The following is an 8,585-nucleotide window of genomic DNA, read 5'->3' on the forward strand; positions in this document are numbered from 1 at the left end:
GCTACATTACCCCTGATCACCATAACATGATTCTAATGTGCACTTAAGTTTGAGACAGTGATTCTCAAACTTAAGTTTACAATAGACTCATGTAAAAGGTTAGATAAAACAAATTTGTTAGATTATACCTTACCTTTCTGATTCAATAATTTCAGGATGAGGTTGAAAAAATTGCATCACCAATAATTTATCAGTACTGAGGTTTCTGGTTTAGGGAAACCGTTTTCAGAATTATTCATTTAGATCAGGAGTTGGCAAATTTCCTGTATAATGCCACATAGAAAATAGCTTAAGCTTTGCAGATTATAGAATTTCTGTTGCAACTACTTAACTCTGCCTTTCCAACACAAAATCAAACAGAAAAAATATATATATAATACAAATGAATATGGCTGTGTTTGAATGAAATGCTACTTACACACTAGGCTATGGGTTTAATTTGATCTGCAGATATATTTGCTGGCCCATGATGTAATGACTTACACTTCTATTCAAGAGGAAGAATTAAGGAACCAATTTGCATTGAGAACAGCATCAGAGCATTGTCTGATAGAGGTCCACAACATGGGCCTATCAAGTTGGAAGTCACTCAAAATACAACTGGGCAAGAGATCCTTACTCAAATTGAGTTAACTTCATTAATGTAGGAGGAGCAAAGTTTTCAGGATGAGGCACAATTCAAAATGCAATGAAACGGCTACAAACAACCATTAATAGTTGGAACATGCAGTGTATGAAGTGAGTACTGGAAGTCATAAAAAACGAAGTGGCAATGCATAATGATGCTTCTTATGAAATTCAGCTTTTTGCTCATAGGGTCCTTCAATATTCCAGCCCAAGGCTTAAACGTTCCCCTATTTCTTTCGGATTGAGATTCGCTGAGCAGACTCTCTATCTGGCTTTCTAGCTCCAGGTCTTTTCACGCCCCATTATAATATTATTCTGTCTTCGCAAGCTGTCCGAAGTTTTCTGTTGAGCTCTGTGATTTCATCATTCCTTCCGTTCATTTTGCTAGCCTACATTCAAACTCAGCTTCAGAGTCTCTTCTGACATTCACTTTGTTCTTTTCCCCCTTTATTTTTATCAAAACCAATTTATAAGGAGTTAATACAGATATTATATCACACATTAGTTCAATCACATCAGGCAGTGTTGTACAACTGCTGCCACAATAAATTTGAAAACATTATTTTCCTTCTTGAACTCCTTGGCATAAGCTCCCTTTTACCCCCACTCCACCACCACTGTCCCCTCCCCCCCAGAAACTCTTATTCCACTTGCTTACCCTATATGTTCATTATTCCTGGGTTTCATATACTGGAAAAACAGGAACACATATAGCAAAAATTCAAGAATGTGACCCCTAATGACATACCATGTCAAAATAAACCGCTTTCTTCATGTATAATGTTTTTAATACCAGCCCATCGTTCCTGAGCTCTTTGGTCATTAGGGTTAATAGGCCATTCTGCTCTTGCGAGGTTCCCTACAGCATGGTGGGATATACCTATGGTTGTACTTTGGATCACATGGATTTATTTTTATTTTCTTCAGCTTCAACCTAAACTGCATGCGAGCAACTGAAGTCTGTTACACAGTAGGTCCCTGTGCTTGTTCTGACTGAAAGTATTGAGCTTCGCCACTTTCTATTCTCACAGATATAATAAATCTTATTCCGATGCATTTCATCTGGTAAAGTCCAAGTGTATAGTGGCTATTTGTGCTGTTCAAAAAATTGTTACTTGGTATAAAGAAGTAATTGGTCTTGCAAAATTGTATGATGATATCTCCAGTTTTATTATGCATAGCATTGAGGGAATGAATTACTTGGCCTGAAGGATCAATCAGAACCATATGTTGGGGATGTACCAAGATCACTGGTATAACATGTTAAAAGAGATAGTATTCTACATCCCACTTTGGTGAGTAATGACAGGGATCTTAAATGCAGTCATCTAAGTTGTAACTATTGGTCTTTCTTTTTGTCAAAGGGGGAAAAATGTGATTGAAATTGAAAGACACTTGGAAACAGTTAGTTCGACTGATCTTGCAAGTGTCAGTCTCCATAGCACTGAGACCAGAAGAACTAGATAGTTTCCAGTTACCACTACCAATTATTCTTAAAAGGATCACAGCAGAAAGCCCTGCACAGAGTGGGAGAAAATGTGGACCAGAGCTCAAAATCACAAAAGAACTCAAGATTACTGGTGAGATAGAGCCTGGTAGAACCACAAAGACGGTCGCTTAATCACACTACAGAGTTAGAATTGAATCTACTCCAGGGTTAGAATAATCAACCATAAAACAGAAAAAGGACAGCATTTATCCAAGAACAAAATTTACAGTATTAGGAAAGGGGGAGAACTGGAAACATGATACGCAGGAAAGAAGTGGGATCATTGATGGCATATTGTGAGGATTGCAATGGATGAAGTGGAATGAACTGTGTATGCATTTTTGGATATGAAACTTACATCTGCTTTGTAAAACTGACCCCAATTTACAATAAAATCTAAAGACAAAGAACATCAGGACAAGTGGGGTAAGAGTGATCCTTGTTCACCACATCTATTTAATTTGTGTGATGAGCCAATAATCTGTGAAGCTGGACTCTATGAAAGAAACAAACAGTATCAGAATTGGAGGTAGGCTCATTAACGACTGGTAATCTGCAGATGATGCAACATTGCTTGAGAAAAAATATCAAAAGAACCTAAAGTTCTTACTGATGGAAATCAAAGACTACAGTATGAATTATCATTCAATGAAAAAAACCCAAATTTTCCCACACCTGGAAGAGCAACATGGCAAATAGAGAAGAGGGTCAAGCTGTCAAAGATTTCGTTTCACTTGGATCCAAACCCAATGCTCATGAGAGCAGCAGTCCAACAATCCAGCCAGGCACTGCTTTGGGCAAATCTGTCTCACAAAGCCTTGTTATTATTTTAGAGAGCAAAGATAAAACTTTGAGGACTAGAGTGACATTGTATTTTCAATACCTGTACTGTGAAACCTGGATAATGAATAAAGAAGATTGTCTGTGAATTGACATGCTGAATTTTGGTATTGGTGCCGAATAATGAAAATGCCATGCTGTGCCAGAAGAATAAGCAGATCTCTCTTAGAGACAGCATAGAATGCCTCTTAGACGGAGGGATGCCAACATTTCGACTTGCATACTTTGAGCATGGTGTCAGAAGTCAGTCCATGGGAAAAGGATATTATGCTCCTTCAATTAGAGGCCGAGGAGCCAGCAGGAAGACCTTCAAGGACATGCACTGACACCTGCAGTCACTGGACTGCAACAGTAGACTCAGCATAATAACAATTGTGAGCACAGCACAGGGCTGGGTAGGGTCTCATTCTGTTGTGCATTTGGTCGGTAGGAGTTGGGACTGGCACCTAACAACAATAACATTCACATTAGAAGAGTTCTGGTAGTGAAGTATGCTTCTGGTAGTGAAGTATGCTAACCACAAGATTTTGGTTCAAACCCACCAGTGGCTCAGAAGGACGCTGTTTGCTCCCATAAAGATTTAAATTCTTCACTGTCACGGTTTGTAGAAGTCAAAATCAACTCAGCAGCAGTAGTTCATTCCTATTATTACTGGCTCTCGCTTATTAACTACTTCCTTTTCCAATATTTTGCATTTCCGACATTTACAAAATCTTAGGCAGTGCATCTGATGGTCTAGGTGCCATACAGGGCCACAGCTGGTGCCTGAGTGCCCCTTGTTTGCAACCTCAAATGATAGACTAGAGGCCATGGTAACTACCGGGCCACCTAATGGCCATGGTCAACCACTGTGGCGTGTCTTCTCTTTTTCATCTGTGAAGACTCGGTATCCCCACAGTGGGCATGAAACAGCAGCAGGATAAGACAAGGTCATCATCGGCAGGTAGGAGGAGGACAAGCCACGACCTGAAGGCGCCAGCGAGGCTGCTGGGAGGAGGTGAGAGAAGGAAAGAGAAGGAGATGGCCGGTGGCTTAGGGGCCAGATTCGACAGAAGATGAGAGCAGTCCCCACATGGGTGGGAGGGTGGTAGCACCCATTAATTATAACCACCACCCCCAGCCCCCAAAGTCCCACAGTGGTAGAGGACATGTCATAGAGAAAGGGGTCCGACAATGCTACACAGATCCTGACACACACACCAGGGGCACTGATTGGTGGCGGGTAACTTCAGGGGACACTAGCGCTGAAGATGGAGCATAACACTATGACTCGCTGTATAACGTGAGTTTCACCTCACTTGCTATTGTCGTCACACTGAGTTGGTTCCTACTCATAGCGATGCTATGTGTGACAGAAGGAAACACTGCCCGGCTCTGTGCTGTCTTCATGTAATTATGTCTGTGCAAACACATTCGACTTCCAAACTATCAATACCACTGAGAAGGATTGGGCGTTTGAAAACACTTCATTCTGTTCATGGAGAACCTGTACCTGAACAAAGGGGCACTTGTTTAGTACAATTAAAGATCAGGAAGGCGAGTGCCCTTTCACCAGACTTTTTCAGTCTGTCTGGTGAGACAATAATCTGAGACGGTGGGAGAGATGAAGAAGAACATGGCAGCAGAATCGGAGGAAGGCTCATGAGCAATCTGCTATATGCAGATGACACAACCTTGCGTTCTGGAAATGAGAATGTAATTAAGCACTTGCTGATGAAGAACGAGAATTACTACCTTCGTTGTAGACTACAACGTAAAGTAAACAATTACCAGTTGCCATGGAGCTTATTCAACCAGTGGTAACCCCATGAAATCTCAGACTTAGAGGCTTTATTCTAGGAGGCTCTGGTGGCGCAAGGGTTAAAATGCTCAGGGGGTACATTGACAGTTCAGACTCACCAGCCACACTATGGAAGAAAGATTTGGAAATCTGTTTTCAAAAAGATTTATAGCCTTGGAAACCCTAAGGGACAGTCCTTCCTTGTCCTTACAGTCCCTAAGTGTCAGAATTGATTTGATGGCGATGGGTCTGATTTAATTTTAATTAGAGGTACAGTCCTAAATCTGCTCTAATCCTTCCCTTATTTCTTTAGAATAGAATCCTCTTGTGCTTATGTTTGCTTTTCCACTGTCTTCCTGCCTGGTGTAAATGCCTGGTTGCCTATACAATTTTCATGTACATAATTTAAATTAATATCTTTTTATTTTTCACACTAATTTCTTTCTCTTCTACCAACCATACTGGGAGTCACCAAGTCTGAATACCTTATAACTTATATGCTTGTATAATATATTATTTCTTTATACATTTTTTATATCCGTAGAATGGTTTGTTGAGGACTCAATGATAAAAAATACATCCCTGAGGAAAAATAAAATAAAATACTGACATGGAAACTTATTGACTAAAATGAGTTAGTTTGTATTAAAGAAATGGTGTATTAAAATTAGCCTATCAATACACTCTGCCATTTCCAGTAAATTAACTTTACAGTTGAGTGACTAAGTTACCAAGATATATACTGTTAATGATTTTTTGAGATACAAATTATTTCATGTCCATAAATCCAGGCTACTTTTTTATGAGTTCTGTCTAGGCCATCAAATGTCACTCTTTCTTTTTTTACCCACAAACCCACAAGGGAATTTTACACAATCCCCTCAAGATTTCTTGAACCCAGGTCTACTATGTTTTTCATCAGGTTAAGGGGACAGGAAGCACCTTTCAGCAGAAGAGACATTAGTAATTGATTATTTCAAAGGATTCCTTCATTTCCTGGAAATCTAGTGGTATGTTTTCCTTCCAAACGCCAGGTGGAAAACCAGTGCTCTAAGATGCTTTTGACATGATAGGGTGTGACTGCACTTGTCAAAGTCAATTGCTGTCAAATCTAACTTATTGCTTTATTGAAAAGTTGGACATGTTGAAGTTCAGCTTAATTGAGGTTGCTCATTGCAAGCTATCTTCCCAGAATGAAAATGTGTATGAGGATATAAAGTGAATACCATAGGAAGAAAAAGTTTTAGCATTAATGTAAGAATACCATCTGATTGATAAGAATCTTCTGAAAGGCATATTATTCTCGGCATCCATAACTGCTCCTATTCTACAATTCTGTAGTAAAGGGATTCTTTGCAAAGTAAGCTAACACATTCATAGGCATTTTTATAGCAAGGCTGTTCATGCATTTATAGCATTCATTGTATCAGCACTTTAATTATAAACACTCATTTGTATGAGTTTAGTGAAAGCTATTAATCTCCCAACAATTTTTTATGTTTGCTTGTGTTTTAAATGAAAGAATTTAAGAATATTTTTAAAATACTGATTAAATTTCTACACATATCAACCAGGAAACACATAAAATAGTCTGTGCAAAGGCAAAACTCTTATAAAAGTAGATAGAGAATAAACAAAAGTGAATAATTTAGAAATTTAAAGCTGTTTGAAATGCATAGTACCCATATGCAACACACAAATGGAATTATGTACATGTATCTATATCTATATCTATATCTATATCATCTCTCTCTCTATATATATATATATAATAACTAGCTTTAAACTTTGGACACATTTTAAAACAGTGGGTTGTACTCCCTGTGTTGTGGTGGTGATGGTTAGATGCCATTGAGTCCCACCCAGAGCGACCCCATTCACAACAGAAGGAAACAGTGCTTGGTCCCAAGCCATCCTCACAGCTGTTCCTTTGTTTGATCCCATTGTAGCCAGTGTGTCACCCATCTCCTTGAGGGCCTTCTCCTCTTTTGGCGATCCTCTATTTGACCAAGTATGATGTCTCTCCTGACAGCAACATGTCCAAAGTATTTGAGATAAAAGCTCACCATCCTGGCCTCTAAGGAGCGGTCTGGCTGCCCTTCCAAGACAGCTTGGTTCGTCCTTTTAGCAGTCCACGGTACTTTCAATGTTCTTCTCCAGCACCAAGATTCAAACACATCGTTTTTTCCCTTTGGTTATCCTTAGTGTCCAGCTTTCAAATGCATATAAGACCACTGAAAACTTAATCTATAACAACCTATATATTTATTCATAGGATTATAACCAATAAGTTAGATTCTACTACTTGTATGCTTTTAGAAATATCTGTCTCTATAATACTCAAAGCCCCAGGAGACAAGAAATGCATCTTTCAGCTGGATTCCCAGAACTTTATATTCTCAAGTTAAACGAAGAACAAATAAATGTATACTGTGAAAATATGGGATTTCTAGAGTTGAACAAATAATGTAGTCATCAGCAATGCACACAAATATAGTGACTTTACTCTGATTATGTTCTTACGTTTCTCTGTCATTTCAGTTTGGGAGAGAGATTCTCTTTCTCCCAGCTAGTCCTGGTTTCATGCTGAGGACTCCATAGTGAAATTAGTTCTGATATAAATTGAATACTTTTGGTTATCACTGCCTTTTTTTAATCAATGATTGTTTTCTTTAAAATCAGTTCTAATGATGAATTTTGCATACAGCAACATCCCTATCTTCACCAAACTCTCTAAATCATCGTTCCTACATAGTATCTGATTTGACCGTGGCTTCAGCAGCTCCACTCTCTCCTTTCAGGGGCTGCAGGTAGGGAAAGCTGTTCTCTCCTTTATTTCCAATACTACCACAATTAATAAAGACAAGCTTAATCATCTGCTAAATATAATACCTTTTTAAGTTAAATAAAATCAATAAACAAAATGTTAGCAGAGTTTTACTCTAAATGAAACAATATAATTTATTAATGTGTATAAATGATACAATATGATATATTAAGGTGTATAAATGAAATAATATAATTTATTAATGTGAATGTTGTCATTTACTTGAAGCCAATGATATGCTAACACTAATATAAAAGAATAAAGCAGTCTTTCAAACATCTGGGAAATGTAGATCCTATTTGTATATCAATCAATGTGATAAAATCCTAGAATCTCATCATTTCTTTCCCTCAGACCACTTTCTTTTATTCTCCACATCATTTCATGAATTAAAAAAGTACTTACTTCAGTTCCAGAACCAATGGCTCTGCTCAAATTGTGTCACAACATAACATTTATTCAATTGTAAAAAACTTATATATATTCAATTGTGAAGTACTTTTCTATAATATATAGTAACTTTTCCATAATATGACATACAAAGACATATCTGAAATTTTCTGACATGGCATCTAAAGATGAATGATTGCTCAGAATTGTTAAAGAAAGTGAAATAAATTTATGCAAAGATTTCCATTCAAAGATTGGAAAGTTGGTGAATTTCAAATTCCACAAGCTATTGAATCATTATAAAGGTGGGTCAGCCTTACTATCTTCAAAAAGCACACAGATAAAAAAAACCACAGATCTTCTTGCCTGTAAGAGTGAACTTGCTATATTGTAATTGGCAGTGTAGAGAGATACTAATCATGTCAGCTTCCAACTGTATTTTAGCACGAAAAATGTGTTGAATATGGTATAATGTTATTATTTCACACATTAGTTGAACATTTACAGTTATAACAATATACAATTTAATTGCATATTATATTCTAAGATTTATACTTTATAAACCAGTTCAGTGACACCTAACAAGACAATATTGTATTTATCGAGCTTCAACCATAAAGCTGCTACAATTT

The sequence above is a fragment of the Echinops telfairi genome, unplaced genomic scaffold (assembly GCF_000313985.2).
Source record: "Echinops telfairi isolate 266 unplaced genomic scaffold, ASM31398v2 ScPeMD7_23;HRSCAF=83, whole genome shotgun sequence".
NCBI classification, from domain to species: domain Eukaryota; kingdom Metazoa; phylum Chordata; class Mammalia; order Afrosoricida; family Tenrecidae; genus Echinops; species Echinops telfairi.